Here is a 27,712-nt window from a genome sequence, read left to right on the forward strand (position 1 = left end):
CCCGTACTATCCGTTGGCGTCTGAATGAAAAGGGACTGTATGGTAGGAGACCAAGGAAGACCCCACTTCTTACCCCGAGACATAAAAAAGCCAGGCTGGAGTTTGCCAAAACTTACCTGAAAAAGCCTAAAAGGTTTTGGAAGAATGTTCTCTGGTCAGATGAGACAAAAGTAGAGTTTTTTGGGCAAAGGCATCAACATAGAGTTTACAGGAGAAAAAAAGAGGCATTCAAAGAAAAAAACACGGTCCCTACAGTCAAACATGGCGGAGGTTCCCTGATGTTTTGGGGTTGCTTTGCTGCCTCTGGCACTGGACTGCTTGACCATGTGTATGGCATTATGAAGTCTGAAGACTACCAACAAATTTTGCAGCATAATGTAGGGCTCAGTGTGAGAAAGCTGGGTCTCCCTCCGAGATCATGGGTCTTCCAGCAGGACAATGACCCAAAACACACTTCAAAAAGCACTAGAAAATGGTTTGAGAGAAAGCACTGGAAACTTCTAAGGTGGTCAGAAATGAGTCCAGACCGGAATCCCATAGAACACCTGTGGAGAGATCTAAAAATTGCAGTTTGGAGAAGGCACCCTTCTAATATCAGGGACCTGGAGCAGTTTGCCAAAGAAGAATGGTCTAAAATTCCAGCAGAACATTGTAAAAAAACTCATTGATGGTTACCGGAAGTGGTTGGTCTCAGTTATTTTGGCTAAAGGTTGTGCAACCAAGTAATAGGCTGAGGGTGCGAATACTTTTGTCTGGCCCATTTTTGGAGTTTTGTGTGAAATGATCAATGTTTTGCTTTTTGCTTCATTCTCTTTTGTGTTTTTTCATTTAAGACAAATTAAATCAAGATAATAGTACCAAAGAATTTGTGATTGCAATCATTTTCAGGAAGAAACTGAGTATTATCTGACAAAATTGCAGGGGTGTCAATACTTTTGGCCACAACTGTACTACATACATACTACATACATACAACATACATACAACATGCTACATACATACAACATACATACTACATACATATTACATACTACATACAATACATTCATACATTCATACAATACATACAGTGGGGCAAAAAAGTATTTAGTCAGTCAGCAATAGTGCAAGTTCCACCACTTAAAAAGATGAGAGGCGTCTGTAATTTACATCATAGGTAGACCTCCACTATGGGAGACAAACTGAGAAAAAAAAATCCAGAAAATCACATTGTCTGTTTTTTTTTCATTATATTTGCATATTATGGTGGAAAATAAGTATTTGGTCAGAAACAAGCAATCAAGATTTCTGGCTCTCACAGACCTGTAACTTCTTCTTTAAGAGTCTCCTCTTTCCTCCACTCATTACCTGTAGTAATGGCACCTGTTTAAACTTGTTATCAGTATAAAAAGACACCTGTGCACACCATCAAACAGTCTGACTCCAAACTCCACTATGGTGAAGACCAAAGAGCTGTCAAAGGACACCAGAAACAAAATTGTAGCCCTGCACCAGGCTGGGAAGACTGAATCTGCAATAGCCAACCAGCTTGGAGTGAAGAAATCAACTGTGGGAGCAATAATTAGAAAATGGAAGACATACAAGACCACTGATAATCTCCCTCGATCTGGTGCTCCACGCAAAATCCCACCCCGTGGGGTCAGAATGATCACAAGAACGGTGAGCAAAAATCCCAGAACCACGCGGGGGGACCTAGTGAATGAACTGCAGAGAGCTGGGACCAATGTAACAAGGCCTACCATAAGTAAAACACTACGCCACCATGGACTCAGATCCTGCAGTGCCAGACGTGTCCCACTGCTTAAGCCTGTACATGTCCGGGCCCGTCTGAAGTTTGCTAGAGAGCATTTGGATGATCCAGAGGAGTTTTGGGAGAATGTCCTATGGTCTGATGAAACCAAACTGGAACTGTTTGGTAGAAACACAACTTGTCGTGTTTGGAGGAAAAAGAATACTGAGTTGCATCCATCAAACACCATACCTACTGTAAAGCATGGTGGTGGAAACATCATGCTTTGGGGCTGTTTCTCTGCAAAGGGGCCAGGACGACTGATCCGGGTACATGAAAGAATGAATGGGGCAATGTATCGTGAGATTTTGAGTGCAAACCTCCTTCCATCAGCAAGGGCATTGAAGATGAAACGTGGCTGGGTCTTTCAACATGACAATGATCCAAAGCACACCGCCAGGGCAACGAAGGAGTGGCTTCGTAAGAAGCATTTCAAGGTCCTGGAGTGGCCTAGCCAGTCTCCAGATCTCAACCCTATAGAAAACCTTTGGAGGGAGTTGAAAGTCCGTGTTGCCAAGCGAAAAGCCAAAAACATCACTGCTCTAGAGGAGATCTGCATGGAGGAATGGGCCAACATACCAACAACAGTGTGTGGCAACTTTGTGAAGACTTACAGAAAACGTTTGACCTCTGTCATTGCCAACAAAGGATATATCACAAAGTATTGAGATGAAATTTTGTTTCTGACCAAATACTTATTTTCCACCATAATATGCAAATAAAATGAAAAAAAAACAGACAATGTGATTTTCTGGATTTTTTTTTCTCAGTTTGTCTCCCATAGTTGAGGTCTACCTATGATGTAAATTACAGACGCCTCTCATCTTTTTAAGTGGTGGAACTTGCACTATTGCTGACTGACTAAATACTTTTTTGCCCCACTGTACATATAGACATACAGTACATATAACATAGAGTACATACTCACCATCACTTGTCACTTTGATCCCCGAAGCCAGTGTCATCTGTAAAAAATATTAAAATTAAAAACAACCAATATAGTCCCTGATCTGCAGAAATCCACGTGTGTCCCACGATGATCTCCTGCAGTGCATCACTGAGAGGTTACTATAGTTCACTGGTCTCACTTTATGGCAAAAGCTGTGTGGGAACTTTCTCACACAGCAATGCCAAGAGTGAGACTAGGGACTTTTTTTTACAGTGGCGGAGGAATACAGTGCGGAAGGATACCTACCTCCCGTCATTGTATTCCTGGAGCCCCTAGAGAGCGGTCACATCAGCTGATGCTGCTGTTCTCCATGGGAGATCGTCATGGGACACTCATAGATTTCTGTGGATCAGGGAGTATATTGGTTGTTTGTTATTTTAATATTTTTTACAGATGACACTGGCTTCGGGGATCAAAGTGACAAGTGATGGTGAGTATGTACTCTATGTTATATGTACTGTATGTCTATATGTATGTACTGTGTGAATGTATGAATGTATTGCATGTAGTATGCAGTATGTATGTAGCATGTATGTTGCATGTATGTAGTATGTAGTATGTATGTATGTTGTATGAATGTAGTATATATGTAGTATGTATGTAGCATGTAGTATGTATGTATGTATGTTGTATGAATGTAGTATATGTGCAGTATGTATGTATGTTTTATGAATGTAGTATATATGTAGTATGTATGTAGTATGTATGTATGTTGTATGAATGTAGTATATATGAAGTATGTATGTAGTATGTATGTATGTTGTATATATGTAGTATGTATGTAGTTTGTATGTAGTATGCAATATGTATGTTTTTTTTTACATTCAACACATTAGCCGGATGATGGGACTACTACTGTCCCATCATTGGCTAATGTGTCAATCACTGTCATTGTAGCAGGCATAGCCCAATGGGACTTGTAGTCCCATTGGACAATGCCTGCACACACACACAACCCCCGGCAGCCCGCACAGACCCCCGGCAGGCCACACAGACCCCGCCCGCACACACGCTTGCACAGTCTCCGCCCACGCACCGCCCACACTCTTCCCCCCTTCGAAACTGGATGTGCAAGGAAGGAAAGGGTTTATTTTCATTCCGATATTTGTGCCCCATTGACTTACATGGGTTTCCGGTATCGGAATCAGCGATACCCAATATTTTTGGGGTATCGGTCCGATCCAATCCGATATTTCCCGATATTGGAAGGTATCGCTCAACACTAGCTACGTTCAGTCGGAGCAGGTGCGCATGTGCTACCTGAGGTTTTGTAGTTCGTCCACGCTTTCAAATTTCTGAGTTGTTTACCTCGGCTAAAGGTCCTTCCGCACTTCTTACAGGTAACCTTTGCCTCATCAGTAGGATTTTGGACAAAGAAGTGCCAAACTGCACTCTTCCTACTATGGTAAACATTTTCTGGCCTTGCACGCTGTGCTAAGTTGACCATCTGGTCAAGCTGTCCTGCAACTCTTTTAGTTTTTGTTCCACGCTTTAGGACAGCTACGGGCCTGCTAGATAACCACTGCTGCGATGTCAATGCCTGCTGCGGATCCTTCTCCTTATCTGAACTATTGCCAGTGCCACCGTCCTCCCTCAATGGATGCCAATCCGGGTCCAGAACTTGGTCATCCATCACCTCCTCTTCAAAGTCATCTGCACCTTCTTCTTTACCTTCCTCTGTGTCACCGTGTAAGGTGGTATAGTATGCGGGAAGGGGCACCTGGGTTTCATCAGGGTCAGATTCTGGCTCAATAGACTGCGAGAGCAATGTAGTCCTGTGGGTCAATGTACTAGCAAAATCATCTAGCAGTGGCTGTTCATCAGTGCACTTCATGTAAGATTCATCGTGGACTGGGGAATTCAGGATTTGACTGGATAACCCAGGCATGATATGTGAAAAGAGCTCCATAGAGTATTCTGAAGTGTGAGCTGCCGCATTCTTAACTTTTGGTGTGGGTGAAGACACAAGGAAAGGGTTTTTTTATGACCAGAACCCTGCACTGACGACTCCGTGCTTGCAGGTTTCGACCGTTCAGAAGAGGATGCAATAGAGCTGGTGGCTGTTTCGGCAATTTATGCCAAAACCTGTTCCTGATGCTCCGGCTTTAAAAGCGGTTTTCCTACTCCAAGAAAAGGCAATCTTACAGGCCTTCTTTGGCCAGAAGATGACGCAGGCTCAACACCTCCTGCCTTACCTGCTATTGTGCTTTTGCCAGAACCAGCCGATGCACCACCACCATCAGTACGAGCTGCGCCCCCCTGCCCACGTTCGCGGCCTCTTCCACCATACTTCCTCATGTTTGGGAAAATGTACCAAAAATACCAGCAGAGTGATGGTACTGTATGAGGAGCGTCCAGCTGTGTAAGGTGTATTAAACAAATTAAATCAACGTATATATTATGTTAGTCACAGACGCTCTCACAGTATGTATTGGACCGTAATCCAACAAGCAGATATACGGAACTGTTTCAGAAGTGTACAGCTGTATATGATTTTTGTGCAACTAACAATCTTCTTATATGTATTTACTGAGTGTCACACACACACGCTGACTAGGTATAAAAGTGACTGTAATGCGAACGGCAGACATACAATACTGTTGGAGAATCGGACAGCTCTATACAATGTGTGTAAGGAAAATTGTCAAGATCCGTGTATTTGTATACAGACTGACACACGCTCTCTCTGTCTAGTTTAGACCGTATCAAACAGCAGATATACAAAACTGTTTGAAAAACGGACACGACTCTAAGGTGTAGCTCTGGAAAAACAGAAAAACTCCTCTGTTTCTTTTTCCAGAGTCACACAGAGGTAGCTTCTATTTGTCCATGCTAGAAGGCAGTACACGGTAGTGTGTGAGGAGCATACACCGCTGTACGGTGTGTGTATGTAAAATTGTCAAGCTCCGTGTATTTGTATACGGACTGACACACGCTGTCTCTGTCTAGTTTTGGCCGTGATCAAACAGCAGATATACGAAATTGTTTGAAAAACAGACTCGACTCTAAGGTGTAGGCCAGGAAAAGCGGACAAACTCCTCAGCTTTTTCTTCCAGAGTCACACCCAAATAGCTTCTATTTGTCCGTGATACCAGCCAGTACACGGTAGTGTGTGAGGAGCGTACACAGCTAGACAGTGTCTGTATGGAAAATTGTCAAGCTACGCAACTGTTTGGAAAATGGACACAACTCCAAGGTGTAGGTCTGGAAAAATGGACAAACTCCTCGTCTTTTTCTTCCAGATTCACACCCAGATAGCTTCTATTTGTCCATGAGACCAGCCAATACACGGTAGTGTGTGAGGAGCGTACACCGCTAGACAGTGTGTGAAAAAATGAACACTCAGTAACTCACCAGGACAAAGTAATAAAAATTGGAGTGCTTTGAAAAAAGCAGTTTGAACAGCAGTGTGCACACAGCAATGCCGCTAGCAGGTAGCCTTAAAAGGCAGCCTAATCGCCACCAGCGCTGCTGCGCACAACAAAAATCCTCCCCTTTCACAGCACACTAACTGTACAGTGAAAAGCACTATCAGCAGAATCAGTTTTTTTTTCTTCTTCCCTGCCTAACGCTCTCCCTGTTCCGAATCAGCAGCACCTCTCCCTATTGTAAGATCGGCAGAAGTAAGATGGCGGTCGGCGTTCACAGCCTTTTATACCCACTGTGATGCCACACAAAGCCAGCCAATCACTTCAATGCCCTTCTCTAACATGGTGCTGGCCGCTGCGCATGTCATCGCATTGCCCACAGTGTGCATCCTCCATCATTGGGTGAGAAAAGGCGCTGAAAGAATCATTTTAAACGCGACTTTGGCACGCTGATCGGCGACCTTATGGCCGACCTCACGCTAGGGACGGGTTTCGAAACCCGACTTTGGCGAAATTCGGCGATTTTGAATCTGACCAACCTGTTTCGTTCAACTTTAATTTTGGTGCCCAGTATTTGCACAATAGAGTAAAGAAAAAAATGTATGTACATTGCTGCAACATGTGTAGGAATGTACAGTATATAAGTCAAAAATTGGTGAAAGGTCCTCTTTAATATTTTTGCATATGTATATACTTCCCTATGCTCTGCTAATTAATTTTTTGTCATAATATATCATATTGCCACAGTATCCAAACAAAACATCACATCATTTTTCATATGGGCCTTTAACTAACTTTACCTGAAAATGTATGTGCACAGTTCACACATGAAATTAAAATATACTCAAAAACTTAATTACCGTGTATACTCATGTATAAGTCAACCCGTGTATAAGCCGACCCCCTTAATTTTGCCACAAAAACTGGGAAAACGTATTGACTTGCGTATAAGCCTAGGGTGGAAAATGCAGCAGCTACTGGTATATTTCAAAAATAAAATAGACACCAATAAAAGTAAAATTAGTTGAGACATCAGTAGGTTAAATGTTTTTGAATATCCATATTGAATCAGGAGCCCCATATAATGCTCCATACAGTTCATGATTGGGCCCATAAGATGCTCCATACAAAATACGCCCCATATAATGCTGCAGAAAGGATAATAATGACCCCATAAAATGCTCCATAGAATAATATGCCATGGCCCCATAAGACGTTCCATAAATTTTGCCCCATATGCTGCTCCCATATGATGCTCCATTGAATATGCCCCCATATGCTGCCCCCATAAGATGCTCCATAGAAAAGGCCCCATAAGATGCTCCATTCAATATGCCCCCATATGCTGCCCCCATAAAATGCTCCATTGAATATGCCCCCATATGCTGCCCCCATAAGATGCTCCATTGAATATGCCCCCATATGCTGCCTGTTATGAATGGGTCACCCAGGAGAAAAAGGCAAAACAAGCTAAGCCACAGAAAACCAGAGTGGTTGGTAACTATGCAGATTGCAGATCCCTGATCTTACCACACAACTAGCAGTAGCCGTGGAGCGTGCCTACGATGAACCTAGATGCCTCGTCACGGCCGGAGGACTACATAAGCCTAGAGCAGGAAAAGGGAAAACTAACTGCCCCAGAGCAGACCCCAAAAGAATAGATAGCCCCCACACATGTATTGACAGTGAAACAACATGAAGGCACAAACACAGGCAGGAAAAGAGGCTGAGCAAATGATGGGGCCCAAACTAACTAGACAGGAAAGGAAAGGGAAGACACTGTCTGCAACCTGCAAAAAACCCTACAAAAATAATGTCCAACACTTCTGATAGCAAAATTAACCCTGAAGTCACTAGACTTCTCCCACTATATCAGCACTCTGAAATATTCTGAGACAGAGCAAAAAGAGACCGAACTAGTAAGGGACAAAAAGCCAATTGGCAAAATACTGATAAATAAGAGTGGAAATTTAGCTCAGCCCCCAGCCGGGGCTGGCAGACACACAAAAAACTGAATAGACCAACAAAATCAAGTGTCAACATTAGCAGAAAAACTTAGCTTTAGATGACTGGAACAGAGCTGAAAACCAAGAGCTGACAAGCCAGAAGGAATCACCAGCAACTGAATAGGGCGTCGGCTGTCTTAAATCCAATCTGAGAATCCTGAGATCCAATCATCATCCTCATTCTCAGGTGGCAGATCTCCACCGATCAAACCAGCCACACCACCTCCCATCAACACCAGAGGGAGTCCAGAAGGGGAACTCGCAACTGGTGAACCCGAGAATGAACTCACAACAGCTGCCCCCATAAAATGCCCCATAGATTATGCTCCCATATGCTGCCCCATTAGATGCTCCATTGAATATGCCCTCATATGCTGCCCCCATAAAATGCCCTATAGATTATGCCACCATACGCTGCCCCCATAAGATGCTCCATTGAATATGAACCCCTCTCCATAATCTTTGAAAATTCTTGGAGAACAGGAGAAGTCCCAGAAGACTGGAGAAGAGCAAATATTGTTCCTATCTTCAAAAAGGGGAAGAAGGTGGACCCAGGCAACTATAGGCCGCGAGTCTGACTTCTACAACAGGAAAGATCTTTGAACAAATTATTAAACAACATGTATGTAAGTACCTGGATAAGAATGAAATGATTAAACAGAGTCAGCATGGGTTTGTAACTAATAAGTCATGTCAGACTAACTTAATTTCCTTGTATGACAGAATCACAGGTTGGGTGGATCAGGGAAATGCTGTAGATATATTATATCTTGACTTCAGCAAAGCATGTGACAAAGTATCTCACACAATCATTATTGAAAAAATGGCTAAGTATGGAATGGACAAGGCAACTGTTAGGTGGATTCATAACTGGCTTAATGATCGGACCAAAAGAGTGGTCATAAATGGCTGCACATCCAGTTGGAAGAATGTCTTAAGTGGGGTACCACAGGGCTCTGTCCTGGGCCCTGTATTGTTCAACATCTTTATCAATGATTTAGATGAAGGGATTGAGGGTAAACTGATTAAACTTGCTGATGACACAAAGCTAGGAGGGATAGCTAATACTAGAGAAGAGAGAGAGAGGATTCAAAAAGATATAAATAAACTGGAGCAGTGGGCAGCAACTAACAGAATGGTTTTTGACAGGGAAAAATGCAAAGTACTACATCTGGGCAATAAAAATGAAAAAAGCATATACAGAATGGGAGGAATAGGGCTAAGCAACAGCACATGTGAAAAAGACTTGGATATACTAATAGATCACAGACGGAATATGAGTCAACAGTGTGATGCAGCAGCAAAAAAGGCAAATGTGATTCTAGGATGTATTAACAGAAGCATACAGTTTAGGTCACATGAAGTCATTGTTGCCCTCTACTCTTTGGTCAGACCTCATCTGGAATACTGTGTCCAGTTTTGGGCACCACATTTTAAAAAAGATATCAACAAACTGGAGTAAGTTCAGAAAAAAGCAACCAGAATGGTGACCAGTCTGCAAACCATGTCTTATGACAAAAGGTTGCAGGATTTGGGAATGTTTAGCTTGCAGAAGAGAAGACTGAGAGGAGACTTAATAGCTGTCTATAAATATCTCATGGACTGTCACATTGTAGAAGGATCATCTTTATTCTCATTTGCACAAGGAAAGACTAGAAGCAATGGGATGCAACTGAATGGTAGGAGACACAGATTATATGTTAGAAAAAACTTTTTGACAGTTAGAGTGATCAGTGAGTGGAACAGACTGCCACAAGAAGTGGTGAGTACTCCTTCAATAGAAGTCTTCAAACTGAGGCTGGACAGACATCTGTCTGGGATGATTTAGCGAATCCTACTTTGAGCAGGTGGTTGGACCAGATGGCCCAGGAGGTCCCTTCCAACTCTACAATTCTATGATTCTATGTCCCAATATAATGCCCCATAAATTATGCCCCCCATATATTGCTGCTGTCACTACTGCAGGTATTAAAAAAAAAAAGACATACTCACCTCTTGTCCCTGGGGGCCAGGTGCCGGTGTGCTGAGCAGGCAGACACCGGCACGCTATGGGGACAGGGTGTCTATATGAGAGCTGACACCCTGCAGCAAAGCTCACGATCAGTGCTAGTGCCAATCGCGAGCATGTGACCCCTATGATGCTGCTGTCAATAGTGACAGCGACATTAATCAACATCGCAGAGGGAGGGAGCTCACTCTCTGCTCCAATTGGCATAACATGATTGTGATTACATTTGTGTCAGTGGTCTTCATGGTGACGCCATTCAAAATATGGCCATAGTGTCACCTAAGGATCGTGGCCTGTATGCTCCTGCTCAAAGCAGGAGCTGACAGACCTCTTCCCTGTTTGCGAGATGCAGAGTATTAGATCAGCAATCAGGGCAGGAACAGTTGATGTCGCATTCTTGGACAAGGTTTAAAAAAAAAATATTTCCAAAAAATATATATATATAAAAGATTACAAAATAAAAACAATTTTTTTTTAATCTAATACATACATATAGTTATGTAAAGACAAAAATAAGCAAAAAAAAAACATATTTGGTATCGCATCTGGAACGACCCGATCTAAAAAATTGCCCTACTAGTTAACCCCTTCAGTGAGTTATGGGTCTTCAACCTCAGAGATTCTTCTAAGTATTTAGCCCTTTAGGTCTTGTTTACCTCTTCTAGTCCTAGTATGTACAGTTGAAACCAGAAGTTTTCATACACTATATGAAAAGACACATATGCATATTTTTCTCAATATCTGACATGAAATCAGAATAAACCTTTCCCATTTTAGATCAATTTGGATTACCATAATTAATAATATTTGACAAATGCCAAAATAATGAGCATGAGAGAATGTTTTAAGACATTTTTATTACTTACTGCAAAGTCAAAAGTTTACATACATTTTATTAGTATTTGATACCATTGCCCTTAAACTGAATGACTTGGGTCAAATGTTTGGGATCTCATTCCACAAGCTTCTCACAATAGTAGGCTGACAAAACTGGTGTAACTGATCCAGCTTTGTAGGTCACCTTGCTCACACCTGCCTTTTCAGCGTTGCCCAAAAATTTACTATAGGATTGAGATCAAGGCTTTGTGATGGCCACTCCAAAACATTGACTTTGTTATTCATAAGCCACTTTGTTACCATTTTGGCAGTATGCTTCGGGTCCATTTGGAAGACCCATTTTCACCCAATCTTTAACTTCCTGGTGATATCTTGAGTAGGGATGAGCGACTTTGCCTGTGGTAAGGTTTCGGTTCGCGCTGTGGTAAGGTTTCGGTTCGCGAAACCCGACTTTTACATAAGTCGGCGACTTATGAACCTGGCCGACCTGTTTCGCTCAACTCTAGTTGTTGCTTCAGTATGGCCACATAATCTTCTTTTCTCATGATGCCATCTATTTTGTGAAGCGCACCAGTCCCTGCTGCATCAAGACAACAACACAACATGATGCTGCCACCCCATGTTTCACAGTTGGGTATAGTGTTCTTAGGCTTCCAAGCTTCTCCATTTTTCCTCCAAATGTAACGTAAAGTTGAATTTTAATTTCGTTAGACTACAGGACATGTCTCCAAAAATTAAGGTCTTTGTTTATTTGTGCATTTGCAAACATCAATTTGGCTTTTTTATGTTTCTTTTGGAGTAATGGCTTCTTCCTGGCAGAGTGGTCTTTCAACCCTTGTTAACACAGTACTCCTTTCACTGTGGATATTAACACAATTTTACCAGCTTCCGTCATCATCTTTACAAGGTCTTTTGCTTTTGTGCTTGGGTTGATATGCACATGTCGAATCAAAGCACATCTATTTCTGAGACACAGAACCAATCTCTTTCCTGAGCGGTATGATGGCTGGACATTCCCATCTTGTTTGTGCTTGCGTATAATTGTTTGTACAGATGAACGAAGCACCTTCAAGTATCTTGAAAATGTACCCAAGGATGAGCCAGACTTGTACAAGTCTGCAATTCTCTTTCTGATATCTTGGCTGATTTTTTTAGACTTTCCCATGATGCTACACAAAGAAGCAGTGTGTTTCAGGTGTGCATTAGAATACATCCGCAGGTGTGTCTCTTACTAACTCAGATGTTGCCAAAACCCTATCAGAAGCTTTCAAACACATGACATCATCATATAGGCAGTCCAGAAGTGTTTAAAGGCATAGTAATCTTAGTGCATGTAAACTTTTGACTTTTTAGAAAGTAAAAAAATGCCTTAAAACATTCTCTCTCTCTCAGTACTTTGGCATTTGGTAAATATTAATAATTATGGTAATCCTAATTGACCTAAAACGGGAAGAGCTTATTCTGATTTATTGAGAAAACATGCATGTGTGTCTGTTTTACAGTGTGCGTAAACTTCTGGTTTCAACTGTATGAACTGTATACCCTATCCATAATCTACACCTGCATGCATTGCTCAGCTTTTGGGCTCTGTGTTCAGTACTGTGGCTCCACCCTGTGGTTTCCCACTTTTTAACATGTCTCTCTATATGTACAGTAGTTGAGTGTTGTATTTTTAATACATTAATTAAAGTTACATTTTTATATATTTCCCCGATTCTTGTATACATCTTTTCTTTATATGATTATTCTTCAACTAGATTATGGCCCGATGCTATCGCATCGGGAGGATGCGATAGCATCACACCTCTTGCCATGTTAACCCTCAACACACACACTCCTCAACACACACTCCTCTCACCTTTCACCATCTCCACTCACTCTTTCACTCCACATACGACCCCTTCTCTCACTCCGTCTCTCATACTCACGCCGTCATCGCCGCTGCTCCACGATCCCCGACATCTTCTTCCGCCGGCGCCATCCTGGATCCAGACGTTGTCCACGCCGGCGACATGTTCTTGCGGCGACGCCATCTTGAGTATCGTGAAATCCCGCGATAGTCAAGATAGCGTCGCCGGAAGAACATGTCGCCGGCGTGGACGACGTCGGGATCCAAAATGGCGTCGGCGAAATCTCGCGAGTTTTCGCCGACGCCATTTTGGATCCCGACGTCGTCCTCGCCGGCGACATGTTCTTGCGGCGACGCCATCTTGACTATCGCGGGATTTCGCCGATCCAAAATGGCGTCGCTGCAAGAACATTTCACCGGCGTGGACGACATCGGGATCCAAAATGGCGTCGGCGTAATCTCGCGAGATTTCGCCGACGCCATCTTTTTGGATCCCGAGTCGTCCACGCCAGCGACATGTTCTTGCGGCGACGCCATCTTGAATCTCGCGGGATTTCACGAAATCCAAGATGGCGTCGCCGCAAGAACATGTCGGCGGCCTGGAGAACGTCTGGATCCAGGATCGCGGCGGCGGAGGAAGATGTCGGGGCAGCGACGATGACGGTGTGAGTATGAGAAACGGAGTGAGAGAAAGGAACGTATGTGGAGTGAAAGAGTGAGTGGACGTGAGTGGAGGTGAAAGGTGAGAGGAGTGTGTGTTTAGGCGGTGTGGTGTGTTGAGGGTTAACGTGCGTGTGTATGTGGTGACGTCACCGGTTACAACTGGACGGAAGTTGTTACAACCGGAAACTGGTTAGGGCATTTATTATTATAGATGATGAGGAAGAAGCCGTCTGTTGTTGGCGGTGATGGCGTGTAGAGGCTTCTTCAGCCAATGTAATAGATTTAGAGTTAGGGGATTCGTGTGTGAGACGACGGCGTTTATAAGCCTTAATCTTGTCAAGTCGATGCTGTTTTTCCTCAGGAGTCTCATTAGCACGGCGTTGTTTTTGTCGTAGTGCTAAAGCTGCTTTCCTTTCACTGGCATTGGCATACTGTGCATCGGTATTGAATGGTGGTATTGATAGGGCAGAAACAGATTGCTGATTAGTTATGTCAGTGAACGGCATATGGGATGAAGTGTAGCAGTAAATTGTTCCACATGCTGATGTGGAAGCATCCTGTTGTGAGTCTAATAATAATGATGAGGAAGAGGCCGTCTGTTGTCGGCGGTGACGGCGTGCAGAGGCTTCTTCAGCCAATCTTATGGATTTAGAGTTAGGGGATTCGTGTGTGAGGCGACGGCGTTTATAAGCCTTAATCTTCTCAAGGCGATGGTGTTTTTCCTCAGGAGTCTCATTAGCACGGCGTTGTTTTTGTCGTAGTGCTAAAGCTGCTTTCCTTTCACTGGCATTGGCATACTTTTTGTTATGACTCATGTTGGCACAGGTAAAGGAGTCTATTTGGCAGTTATCTGGCAGTGAAGAAGGCGTCCTGGAGTATTGTAGAGTAAACAGATACTAATTGACCCTGTAATTGCCCAGCAGCAGTTATGAAGTGTAGTGGCAAATTGGCCCTTTAGTTAGACACCGGCAGAGGAGCAAGGCAGCAGTAGTTATGGCGGTAGAGGCAAATTGGCCCTGTAATTAGACACCGGCAGAGGAGCAAGGCAGCAGTAGTTATGGCGGTAGAGGCAAATTGGCCCTGTAATTAGACACCGGCAGAGGAGCAAGGCAGCAGTAGTTATGGCGGTAGAAGCAAATTGGCCCTGTAATTAGACACAGGCAGTGAACAGTCAGAGGAGCAAGGCAGCAGTACTTATGGCGGTAGAGGCAAATTGGCCCTGTAATTAGACACCGGCAGAGGAGCAAGGCAGCAGTAGTTATGGCAGTATTGGCAAATTGGCCCTGTAATTAGACACCAGCAGAGGAGCAATGCAGCAGTAGTTATGGCGGTAGAGGCAAATTGATCCTGTAATTAGACACCGGCAGAGGAGCAAGGCAGCAGTAGTTATGGCGGTAGAGGCAAATTGGCCCTGTAAATTAGACACCGGCAGAGGAGCAAGGCAGCAGTAGTTATGGCGGTAGAGGCAAATTGGCCCTGTAATTAGACACCGGCAGAGGAGCAAGGCAGCAGTAGTTATGGCGGTAGAGACAAATTAGCCCTGTAATTAGACACCGGCAGAGGAGCAAGGCAGCAGTAGTTATGGCGATATAGGCAAATTGGCCCTGTAATTAGACACCGGCAGAGGAGCAAGGCAGCAGTAGTTATGGCGGTAGAGGCAAATTAGCCCTGTAATTAGACACCGGCAGAGGAGCAAGACAGCAGTAGTTATGGCGGTAGAGGCAAATTAGCCCTGTAATTAGACACCGGCAGAGGAGCAAGACAGCAGTAGTTATGGCGGTAGAGGCAAATTAGCCCTGTAATTAGACACCGGCAGAGGAGCAAGGCAGCAGTAGTTATGGCGGTAGAGGCAAATTGGCCTTGTAATTAGACACCGGCAGTAAACAGGCAGATGACCAAAGCAACAGTAGTTATGGCGATAGAGGCAAATTGGCCCTGTAATTAGACACTGGCAGAGGACAAAGGCAGCAGTAGTTATGGCAGTATAGGCAAATTGTCCCTGTAATTAGACACCGGCAGAGGACAAAGGCAGTAGTTATGGCGGTATAGGCAAATTGGTCCTGTAATTAGACACCGGCAGAGGAGCAAGGCAGCAGTAGTTATGGCGGTACAGGCAAATTGGTCCAGTAATTAGACACCGGCAGTAAACAGGCATAGGACCAAGGCAGCAGTAGTTATGGCGATATAGGCAAATTGGCCCTGTAATTAGACACCGGCAGAGGAGCAATGCAGCAGTAGTTATGGCGGTAGAGGCAAATTAGCCCTGTAATTAGACACCGGCAGAGGAGCAAGACAGCAGTAGTTATGGCGGTAGAGGCAAATTAGCCCTGTAATTAGACACCGGCAGAGGAGCAAGGCAGCAGTAGTTATGGCGGTAGAGGCAAATTGGCCTTGTAATTAGACACCGGCAGTAAACAGGCAGATGACCAAAGCAGCAGTAGTTATGGCGATAGAGGCAAATTGGCCCTGTAATTAGACACTGGCAGAGGACAAAGGCAGCAGTAGTTATGGCAGTATAGGCAAATTGTCCCTGTAATTAGACACCGGCAGAGGACAAAGGCAGTAGTTATGGCGGTATAGGCAAATTGGTCCTGTAATTAGACACCGGCAGAGGAGCAAGGCAGCAGTAGTTATGGCGGTACAGGCAAATTGGTCCAGTAATTAGACACCGGCAGTAAACAGGCATAGGACCAAGGCAGCAGTAGTTATGGTGGTACAGGCAATGCCAAGCGTCCGCACAGCAAGTCGGCGTGAGGTAAATGACGCAATTTCACGAATGCAAGATGGCGTCGGCGGACGTCGTTAACACCTCTTGCCATGTTAACCCTCAACACACCACACCGCCTCAACACACACTCCTCTCACCTTTCACCTCCACTCATGTCCACTCACTCTTTCACTCCACATACGTTCCTTTCTCTCACTCCGTTTCTCATACTCACACCATCATCGTCGCTGCCCCGACATCTTCCTCCGCCGCCGCGATCCAGGATCCAGACGTTCTCCAGGCCGCTGACATGTTCTTGCGGGACGCCATCTTGGATTTCGTGAAATCCCGTGATATTCAAGATAGCGTCGCCGCAACAACATGTCGCTGGCGTGGACGACATCGGGATCCAAAAAGATGGCGTCGGCGAAATCTCACGAGATTACGCCGACGCCATTTTGGATCCCGATGTCGCCCACGCCAGCGGGACGCCATCTTGGATGTCGTGAAGTCCTGCGATATTCAAGATGGCGTCGCCGCAACAACATGTCGCTGGCATGGGCGTGTGTGTGTGGTGACGTCACCGGTTACAACTGGACGGAAGTTGTTACAACCGGAAGCTGGTTAGGGCATTTATTATTATAGATATGTACTGAATCTATCATTTTGTCTGTGCCGTAACATGTTCTGGCATATATTGCGACTGATTATTTTTAAGCTATAATATTGGTTCTGTGGATTTTTGTATTTTTTATACTTCAATGTATGTGCACTGCAATGTCAGATTTACAATTTTCACTCAGCTACATTTACTGCTGTTTGCTTCTAGTAAAAACCCATGGAATTAAAATTGTCACTACAAAATTCACTGTGTGTCATTTTACCTATAGATACATTTTCAGAGGGGTGTAATTTCCTAAATTGGGTTACTTCAAGGGGATTCTGCTCTTCTAGCACTTAGAGGCTCTGTATATGGAGTGTGCAAACTTTTTTACTATAATTTAAAAAGTCAAATAGTATTCCTTCCTTTCAGTCTCGCAATATGGCTAATTATTACTGTACAGCCACATATGGGGTTTTAACAAGTTCAGCATGTGTGACAAATTTTGGTGCCATTTCTATCCATTTTACCATGGAAAAATGTAAAATCTGGGACAGAAAACAATTTTTTGTGGCAAAAATGTAATTATTTTTTCTTCACTGCCCAATGACATAAAATTCTGTGACACACCCACAGTGTCAATAAGATTACTGCACCCTTAAATGAATTCAATGAGAGATGTAGTTTGTAAATGGGGGCATTGATACTGTACACCATGTTCCAAATTATTATGCAAATTATATTTTTCCCTTATTTTCCTAAATGTTCGGTGCATATGACAGTCAGTTTAATAAAAGTCATCACCCGTTAGAGCATACATCAAATTTTATTGAAGAAACCTCCCAATGATAACAGTATGATCTAAAAAATGAATAAAAACTCAAAATGCACTGTTCCAAATAATTAAGAACAGTAGAATTTCTAAACATTTGATATGTAAAGAACTGAAAATGCTCATTTGTGGAATATGCTGTAATAGGAGGTCACATTCACTGAACAAAAAAGCTATTTAACTCCAAAACATCCTAACAGGCCAAGTTACAGGTTAACATAGGAACCCTTCTTTGAAATCACCATCACAATTCTTGCATCCATTGAACTTGTGAGTTTTTGGAGAGTTTCTGCTTGTATTTCTTTGCACGAAGTCAGAAAAGCCTCCCAGAGCTGCTATTTTGATGTGAACTGCCTCTCACCCTCTTAGATCTTTTGCTTGATGATGCTCCAAAGGTTCTCTATAAGGTTGAGGTCAGGGGAAGATGGTGACCCATAGCAGCCAATGACTCAGAGGTATTCTTTGCAGCATGAGATGGTAATGCATGGTCATGCATGAAGATGATTTTGCTCCTGAAGGCACGTTTCTGCTTTTGGAAAAAAGTTGTCAGTCAGAAAATCTATATACTTTGCAGAGGTCATTTTCACACCTTCAGGAACCTTAAAGGGCCCTACCAGCTTTTTCCCCATGATTCCGGCCAAAAACATGACTCCTCCACCTCCTTGCTGACGTCGCAGCCATGTTGGGACATGGTGGCCATCCACCAACTATCCACTACTCCATCCATCTGGACCATTCAGGGTTGCTCGACACTCAACAGTAAGCAAGACTGTTTGAAAATTAGACTTCATGTATGTCTGGGCCCACTGCAGCCGTTTCTGCTTGTGAGCACTGTTTAGGGGTAGCTGAATATTTTATGCACCACAGCAAGCCTTTGAAGAATCCTACACCTTGAGGTTCGAGGGACTCCAGAGACACCAGCAGCTTCAAATATCTGTTTGCTGGTTTGTAATGGCTTTTTAGCAGCTGCTCTCTTAATCCAATGAACTTGCCTGGCAGAAACCTTCCTCTTCTGCCTTTATCAGCATGAACACGTCTGTGCTCAGAATCAGCCACAAATCTCTTAACAGTACATGATCACGCTTAAGTTTTCGGGAAATATCTAATGTTTTCATCCCTTGACCAAGGCATTGCACTATTTGATGTTCAAAGCAGTTAAAATTGGTTTGAATCCCTGACTGGTAACCAACTTATGATTTTACTTAAAAAAATGCTTTGTCCCAATTAATTTGCACAGCACTGTATTTCCTGATTACATGTATGGTATTGGTGCACTAAGGAGAAATTGCACAACAACCTTTAAGGTCTATTTATTTCCTTATTATCCCTTACAAAAATTAAAAAAAAACCTTTGAGCTAAAACAACATTTTATTGGTAAAACTATAATTATTCATTCTTCTCCACCAATGGTGTAAAATGCTGTGTGCCACCTGTGCTGTCAACATGCTCAGTGCACCCCTAGATGAATTTATTAGGTGTGTAGTTTGTAAAATGGGGTCACTTAAGGGGGTTCCTTTGTTCTGGGACCTCATGGGCTCTGCCAATAGGACATGGAATCCTCAAAACATTCTGGCAAAATCTGAGCAAAACGTTTTAGTGGTAAAAATGTAATTATTCATTCTTCACAGCTCATCAGTAAAGAAATTCTGTGGGTCACATGTAGTGTCTATATGATGAGTGCACTCCTAAATGAATTCAATGAGGAGTTTAGTTTGTAGAATAAGGTCTTATATCGGGGAATTTCTGCTGTTCTGGCACCTCAGCGGCTCAGCCAATGTGAAATGGCACCCTCAAACAATTCCAGCAAAATCTGAACTCCAATATGGCACTGCTACCCTTCTGAGATTTGCACTGTGCCTCAAAAGTAATTTTAAATCACATTAGAGGTATTGGCATACTCAGGAGAAATTTCAAAAGCAATTGTATCATTCATTTTCTCCTATTATCCCTTTTGAAATTTAAAAACTTGTGGCCAAAGCAACATTTTAGTTTTTAGTAATTTTCCATTGGCTCAGCCCAAAGTTATAAAATTCTGTGAATCACCTGAGGGTTAAAAATTCTCAGTAAACCCCTAGATTAATTCCTTAAGAGCTGTAGTTTCCAAATTAGAGTGAATTATGGAGCTCTCTGCTGTTTTGGCATGTTAGGGGCTCTTCCAATGTGATATGGAATTCTCAATCTATTTCAGCCAAAATTGCGACCCATCTGAGTCCTGCAATAGACACATTGTAAATATTATTTATTAGCTATTTTATGTGATATAACTATCTGGTTTAAAGGCATAAATATTAAACGTTTGAAAATTACAAACATTTTCTAAATTTTTGCCCAAATTCTGAGATTTTCACAAATAAACTAAGAAACCTATTCCTGTATAAAACTAGTTTTAATATTGTCTAGTAAAATAACATTTGAATTTTAATATGTGTGTGTTTTGTGAATACCTTAGTGTTCATATGTAGGAATTAGTATATTAGAATAATGCACTCCAAAAACTTTCTTGGTTGTTAATGGGGGAACCCATACCATTATGTTGCTGGCTGAAGGAAAAACACGTGTGCTATAAATATATATGTGTAGTTACACATGCTGTGGTTAGCACAGTGGCTCAGTGGTTAGCACTGCAACTTTGAAACACAGGCTTCATGAGTTCAAACTCCACAAATGACATCTTCAATGAGTTTGAATGCTCTTTCCATGCTTGTTCCTTTCTGTTTTCTTCCCACATTCCAAAGACCTATTGATATTTAGTTTGTGGGTCTTAATGAGGGCAGTGATGATTGAGTGTGTACATTTTTGTGGATAATAATGATGCTATATAAACAAGTAAAATAAATCAGAATTTTGAAAAAGATAAAAGACCCCTTAAGCCAGGGGAGGAGAACTTCAGGCCTGCAAGCTGCTTATGGCCCTCAATGACCATTTATCTGTGCTCCAGGCAGATTCCCGGGGACTGCAGTGCTTGGGCCAGCAGCTGCACTTTGCTGGCCGCCGGCCCATTGATTTCATCTTGCTCTGTGGGCATGTGCATACAGTGTCAACTGCTGAATGCTGAGGTGTGTGTAAGGAAAGATTACACCCTGACATCAGTGCCATTGTCAGGACGTACTGTGTGGTTGGAGTCAGTCGCATTTGAGCGACCCCCTAAGGGTGGTATACATTTCTAAATGGCCCTTTGCAGAAAAAGGATTCCTCACCCCTTCCTTTTGTGTTGTACAGGTAAGCAAACAAATGTCTCCTCCATTGCAGAATCTCAACAAGCTGGGCTAGTCCCTATTGCAAGTGGAATAAAGAAAAGCAGATTTTGAGTAGCATCATACATCTTAGATGAGTTTGGAGAATTTAATAAGCTATTTCTGAAAGTAGAAATCATCTAGTGTGTCTTTATTTATAATGCCTCCTTGATATGTCCATGTCCATAACAATAATTACTAGGTCTGTTCTTGAAAATGACACATTATTTTATTGCAAAAATAAGTTAGCATTTCTGATTTCTTCTATTTTCAAGCTATAGTAATGTAATACATTTGAACAATCCATCCTTAGAAATACTATCATTGTGAGATTGCATGGATATTAAATCTAAAGCAGTAAGGATCTTAAATGTAGGCAAAAAAAATAAATGATGTTATTGCTCCAGTACGTGGTGAGATCAGTGCTATTAAATTCTTGCAGCCCACAACAGTGACTGGTATGAAGGTGTGAATGTTACATTAACCATATAAGTATCCTAGATATGATTTATACTATTTTCAACACAATAGTATAGATTTTCTGCTGCATTAGACATCTGTTGTACACTTGAGTCTGATTTATTGTCTAAGCCCTAAAACGATTGAATGTATGTTTTTACTTCCATTTATCCACTCTGTAGTATTTAAAAGCAGTGTTATCCATCACATCTTCTTCACACAGCCTTGCCTGACACTGAAGTTGTCCGATATTAAATGAAAAGGCTTATTAAAATTTAATGTAACCTTTTATCAAGACATCTAAGAAAACCTTGCTTTGTTTTTTTTTATACGGTGATAGTAGCAGTTGTCAACTGACTCAACTGCATTAACATGATAGATTAGCTTTAGCCGAATCCTGTGCAGGAAAGGTGATACAGCACAGGACAAGAAGCATAACACGATGTACAGTGAAGTGAAGATTATTCCAAGCTAATAGCTTTTGGGGTTATGGAAGGTGATACAGTGTCATTTTTAACAATGTTCTTGAATTGTAGGTGTCATAGCTCAACATTCTTCATAGTTGGTATCTCAAAGTGTCAGCTGTCATGTCCCTGGACAGATGCCAAATATTCATGAATATGTTTCATCAACTGGAGCTAATTGTACGTAACAGTTAAATATTAAGAAACAATGTAAAAACATATTCAATATCAGTTTGAAATTCAGTGTCTGTCTGCTTTCATGATTCCTGAATGTCAATCATCTTAAAAAGAATGTGCCAGCAGGTTTTTGGCGACCGCATCTGTGAGAAGGATGATTTAGGCAAAGAGACCCTGAATCCAACACTGCATCACTTTGTTCACTGGGCAAAGCAGTTCTTATACAATCAGAGTTTTTAGATGTAGAATGCAGCAGAACTGAGAAAGCTGCCCCCCCTGCTCACACCAGGCTCTCTGTTATATTGTCTGTTTACAGAGAGCTGCTTATCACAGGAAAAGGTGGAGTCAGACTAGCAATATGCTGCTGTAGCTTCTGTAGTCCAGGCAATGATAATCACCAAGTTATAAAATCTTCACTGTAAGTAGACAGCACACATCCTAACATGTGACATTTCTTTGAAATCTGCATTTTAACTTCTACCTCATACTGACCTCAGATTACATAGCAAAAACCTTCTGACAGATTTTTCTTTAATGCCCCACAAGGCTAAAATAGGTCAGCCTATTGATTTCATAGGATGGGTTGTTAGTGTTTTGCATATATGACCTACCGATTTTCCCCAACTGATGATATTTAGGAAAAGAAAGATCTGAAATATTGGATTTCCAAAGACAGAACCAATTTTTCTCCACTACAAGAAAATTTGGGCTGCATCCTCTCAGAGCATAGAGAGGCGGTCTGTTGAGGTGAACATTCCTGTGTATAGAAAATTTCGGTGAAATGACTGTCAACTGAGCAATCATTCATCCAACATCCATCTAATACATAGAGGGGTCTTTACGCATGTACTTTGTTCCCATGATTGGATAAATTCCATAGATATCAATTCACCTGATACAACAATTGTAAAATTGATAAGAATTAGAAGATTCTGTTATTGACGACAAATTTTGGTGTTGATTCCCACCGACACCAGCAGCAGAGAAGAAATTACTTTCTCCATCTCCTCTGTAGCTGTGCTGTAATCCTCTCATGCAAGAGGATCAAAGAACAGAGCACTAATACTTGGCTCACACTCGCAGCAGAGCAGGAGCCAATTGTCATTAGCATATTGCATCTGATGCTATTTCATCCGATGTGATCCGCTAGTGTGACCCTGGCCTAAGGGTACCGTTACACTTAGCGATGCACCAGCGATCCCGACAACGATCATCCCGTCAAAGCCAGTAAAAGTAGAATAGTGAAATTGCACAGAAACATGGTTCACTAAGATCCCAGGTTTTCTACTGATCAGGCTGATATTCTCACTTATCTGCCACCACAAATATCACAGTCATGCTTTTCACCAATGGACAGGCACAAACTTTATACATTAGAACAGAAGAGAAACCTTCACACACAATTTCATGCACAGTCAACTTGTAATTTGTCCGGCTGAGTTGCTCATGGATGTACAGCATCTGTATGCAGTATAGTATCATATTTAATGGGTTGTTATGGGAAAAGCATTATGTGCTATATGGGTATATTCAGGTGAATTATGGGGAAAGTAGCACTTTAAAAAAACTCACAGCATCAGAGCACAGTAACACATCAATAATGCATAAAAGTGTCTGTGAGAAAATATTAAATCCACATGACATTTAATATGTGCACTTTCCTACATTCATGTGTGTCACTTAAAGATACCACACGGGAGGGAGGATTCACTTCTGTCATGTACTCACTGCTCCTTTCTTTGGGACAGATGATGGCTGGGAGCTTATATTCCCAGAGATGCTAAATTTCTCCCACCATGTTAGTGTCTGCTGAGGTGTTGTCAAGTGGGAAAACTTGCTCATAGCAACCAATCACAGCTCAGCTTCTTTTAACCTGCTCTGGTGAAATTAGATACTTGGTGAATGGTTGCAAGGAAAACTGTTGGTCATACCAACCAATCACAGCTTAGGTTCTTTTGAACAGCTCTGGTGAAATGAAAGATGCTTTGTGATTGGTTGATGATACACACATACATACACTCATTTTTATATATAGAGATGTACTCGAAAATATATACTGTACAATGAAAAATACAGCTCGTCTTGCATAAGTGCTATCCCAAAGCTCTGTCTTTGAAAAATACTGTAGTTATTTATTACATTATATTGTGACCAAAAAAATATATGATATATATACAGTATATATATATCTACATATTCACACACATATATATGTATACACACATTATACATATATAATTGCCAATCGGCTGTGTCACAGCTTCCGGCGATTGTGTCACTATCCCAAAATCCAGCACGGTCGGAACTACGCTGACCACCATATTGGAACACCCAAGTTATGGGTATTCCAATATGGTGGCCGGGATTCAAATAATCTGCCCCACCGGCTCAGCCAATGAGCATTGCTGTGCGGGATTTCAATCCAGCGCCGAGCCATGGGGGTGGGGGGGATTACTTACTTACTGTACATACTTACATACTTAACTGACCAGGAGAAGCGTTGCCGCGGTGCCTCTCTACTCACCGGAGACCGGGGCAGGAGTGCGGTGTCGGAATCGCGCATGCGCATATCGCTATCCCGCTCCATTTTACTGAAGACACATTTGCAGTGTGCCTTCAGCAATATGGCGCCAGACAGTGCGGTATGGGCATGCGCATACTCTGGCGCTCCTCTCCCGGCCTCCGGCAGAACGGGACAGAGCAGGAGCATAGGTAAGAAAGGTGAGTATGAATTTTTTTTGTATGTGTGCAGTTTAATAGGGGTGAGAGGGCCATACATATCAGGATAGGGGGTGAGAGGTAGCATGCATACCAGAATAAGGGGTGAGGGGACCATGAATATCAGGATTGGGGGGTGAGAGGACCAAGCATATCAGGATTGGAGGCCAGCGGACCATGCATACCAGGATAGGAGGTGAGGGGTAGCTTGCATACCAGGATAGGGGGGTGAGGGGACCATGCATATCAGGATTGGGGGGGTGAGGGGACCATGCTTGCCAGGATAGGGGGTGAGAGGACCATGCATACCAGGATAGGGGGGTGAGAGGTCCCTGCATACCAGAATAGGGGGGTGAGGGGACCATGCATACCAGGATAGGGGGGGTGAGAGGACCATGCATACCAGGATTGGGGGTGAGGGGACCATGCATACCAGGATAGAGGGGTGAAGGGACCATGCATACCAGGTTTGGGGGGTGATAGCACCATGCATAACAGGATAGGGGGTGAGAGGACCATGCATACCAGGATAGGGGGGTGAGAGGACCATGCATACCAGGATAGGGGGGTGAGAGGACCATGCATACCAGGATAGGGGGGTGAGAGGGCCATGTATACCAGAAAAGGGAGGTGAGGGGACCATGCATATCAGGTTAGGGTGGTGAGAGGGCCATGCATACCAGGATAGGGGGTGAGAGGACCATGCATACCAGGATAGGGGGGTGAGAGAACCATACATACCAGTATAGGGGGTGAGAAGGCCATGCATGCATTCAAATCCCGCGGGGCACCGCTTATTGGCTCAGCCGGCAGGACAGGGGATTTGAATCCTGCGCTGCTCATTGGCTGAGCGCCATGGGCACTCAACCAATGAGTGGTGCCAGGCGGCTTTGGCCGGGGATTTAAATCCCGCACGGCACCGCTCATTGGCTCAGCTGGTGGGGCGGGAATTCAAATTCCCCGCCAAAGCCGCGCGGCACCGCTCATTAGCTGAGCCGCCCGCCCGCCGGCGGATGTTCATTTCACCACACTCCTGATGCAGTAGCATCGGGTCTATTTCTAGTATATAAACACACACGCATATGTCATTATTATTAGATTAACTAACATTGCTTTTGATGTGATAGTTCTCGCCTGTTCAGCTCAGGAACAGTTGTCAGTCCAAAGGCTTGAATCACAATATTTTATGTGATAATAGGATGTGGCACTGGATAAGCACCTGGGGAAAAGCTTGATTGCAACTGATGAATTTTAAAAACAATTGTGATCCAGCTGATGCATCACACTAAAAAAAACCTAAGCTTCATAGAGTGAATATATGTGGACCTATAGTTAGACATCAGCTGACCCATTGACATCATTATTCCTGTGTGATATGCAATGTAAACAAGTCACTTCAGTGCTATAGCTGCATCTTAGTGACACCTGCATGGTCCCCTCACCCCCCTATCCTGGTATGCAAGCTACCCCTCACCTCCTATCCTGGTATGCATGGTCCGCTTGCCTCCAATCCTGATATGCTGTGGCACCTTAGTGACAGAGCCATTTTGCAGCATAATGACAGGCTAATTTTTACAATTCTGACCACTGTCACTTTGTGAGGTTATAACTCTGGAACACTTTAACGGGTCCTGCTGATTCTGAGACTGTTTTTTTTGTGACATATTTTACTTCATGTTAGTGGTAAAATTTCTTCTATATGACTTGTGTTTAGTTATGAAAAAAACAGAAATATGGTGAAAATTTTGAAAATTTTGCAATTTTCAAACTTTAAATTTTTAGGCCTTTAAATCAGAGAGATATGTCACACACATTTCTTAAAAAATAACATTTCCCACATGTCTACTTTACATCAGACCCTGGAGAAAATCCGACTCTAGGGGGCGCTATACACTTTCTCCACAGTGCCGTTAATTAACAGCACTGTGATTTAAGTACCCTTAACTACCGCCGTTAAAAGGCGTATCGGCGGTCGTTAAGGGGTTAAATGTTTTGTAGGTCTTTGAGTAAGGAGCTAAAACATTTTCGTATGATAAGATTTATACTGTTCTACAGTGTTTATAAAATTCTATAAAATAAATTAATTGATGTGGAAGGTTCACTTAGCTTTACTGCTTTCTGGGATAATGTGCTTTTTCACAAATCTACTTTGTTGAACGTGAAGAAAAAAGGACTTGCATGCATATCTAATATAAAAGAAAATACTGTTTTCTTTTGAAAATATAAAACAATTAAGAATACTTGAATTGATGAAATTCTTTATTTAATAAGAGTATGCATATAACAGCACGAAAAAGGCAAAATACAACTTCAAATATGTAACAAAAAATAAATTTTAAAAGGAATCTGTCATGTCCATTCATTCTGTTATCCTACATTTTCAATTATTTAGTAAAGTTATGTATATTTACTTTATTGGTTCTCTGTGCATGTTTTTTTCTTTGCATGCTCTATGTTTTATTTAATCCTATGCCACTAATTTTCCATGGTTACATTTTGGTACATTTTTTCACATTAACATATATTATATTTTTACTTTCTGGTCTATTTACCTTTACTTTTTGCTTCAGTGTGCTTCTGAAAGAGATCGGTACTAGAATTGTATTGTCCATATCTACCAGCACCATGTCTTCCAAGAACAAAGGCTGACTTTCATGTCTTCTATAATATGAACTGGGATAAATGTTTCTGGTGTAGAATGTCCCTTACTCCTTCAGGGTACTGTGGGACTAAATGTTATGGTGGTGGAGGCGGCGGACTCAGCAGAACTCTGATTCCAATTAATGGTGTCGCTGTTGAAGTCTACATCATCCACATATGACTGACATGAGTTTTTTTAGAATCCTTCAATCCTCTACCCAGCAACCCAGCCTCCTACCAGTGCCGGACTAGCCATCTGGCATTTCTGGCAAATACCAGAAGGGCCTGTCTTTTCATGGGCCACCTTGTCTGTTACATTCTTATCAGAATCTACATCCTCAAGACGCTTTTACTGTTAACACTTATGACCGAGCACAAAGTAGCTGGCTCCATCACTTTCCCCAGCCGGCT

This window comes from Dendrobates tinctorius, unplaced genomic scaffold (genome assembly GCF_039654945.1).
Source record: "Dendrobates tinctorius isolate UK_male_01 unplaced genomic scaffold, ASM3965494v1 ptg000008l, whole genome shotgun sequence".
In the NCBI taxonomy this organism is placed as follows: Eukaryota; Metazoa; Chordata; class Amphibia; order Anura; family Dendrobatidae; genus Dendrobates; species Dendrobates tinctorius.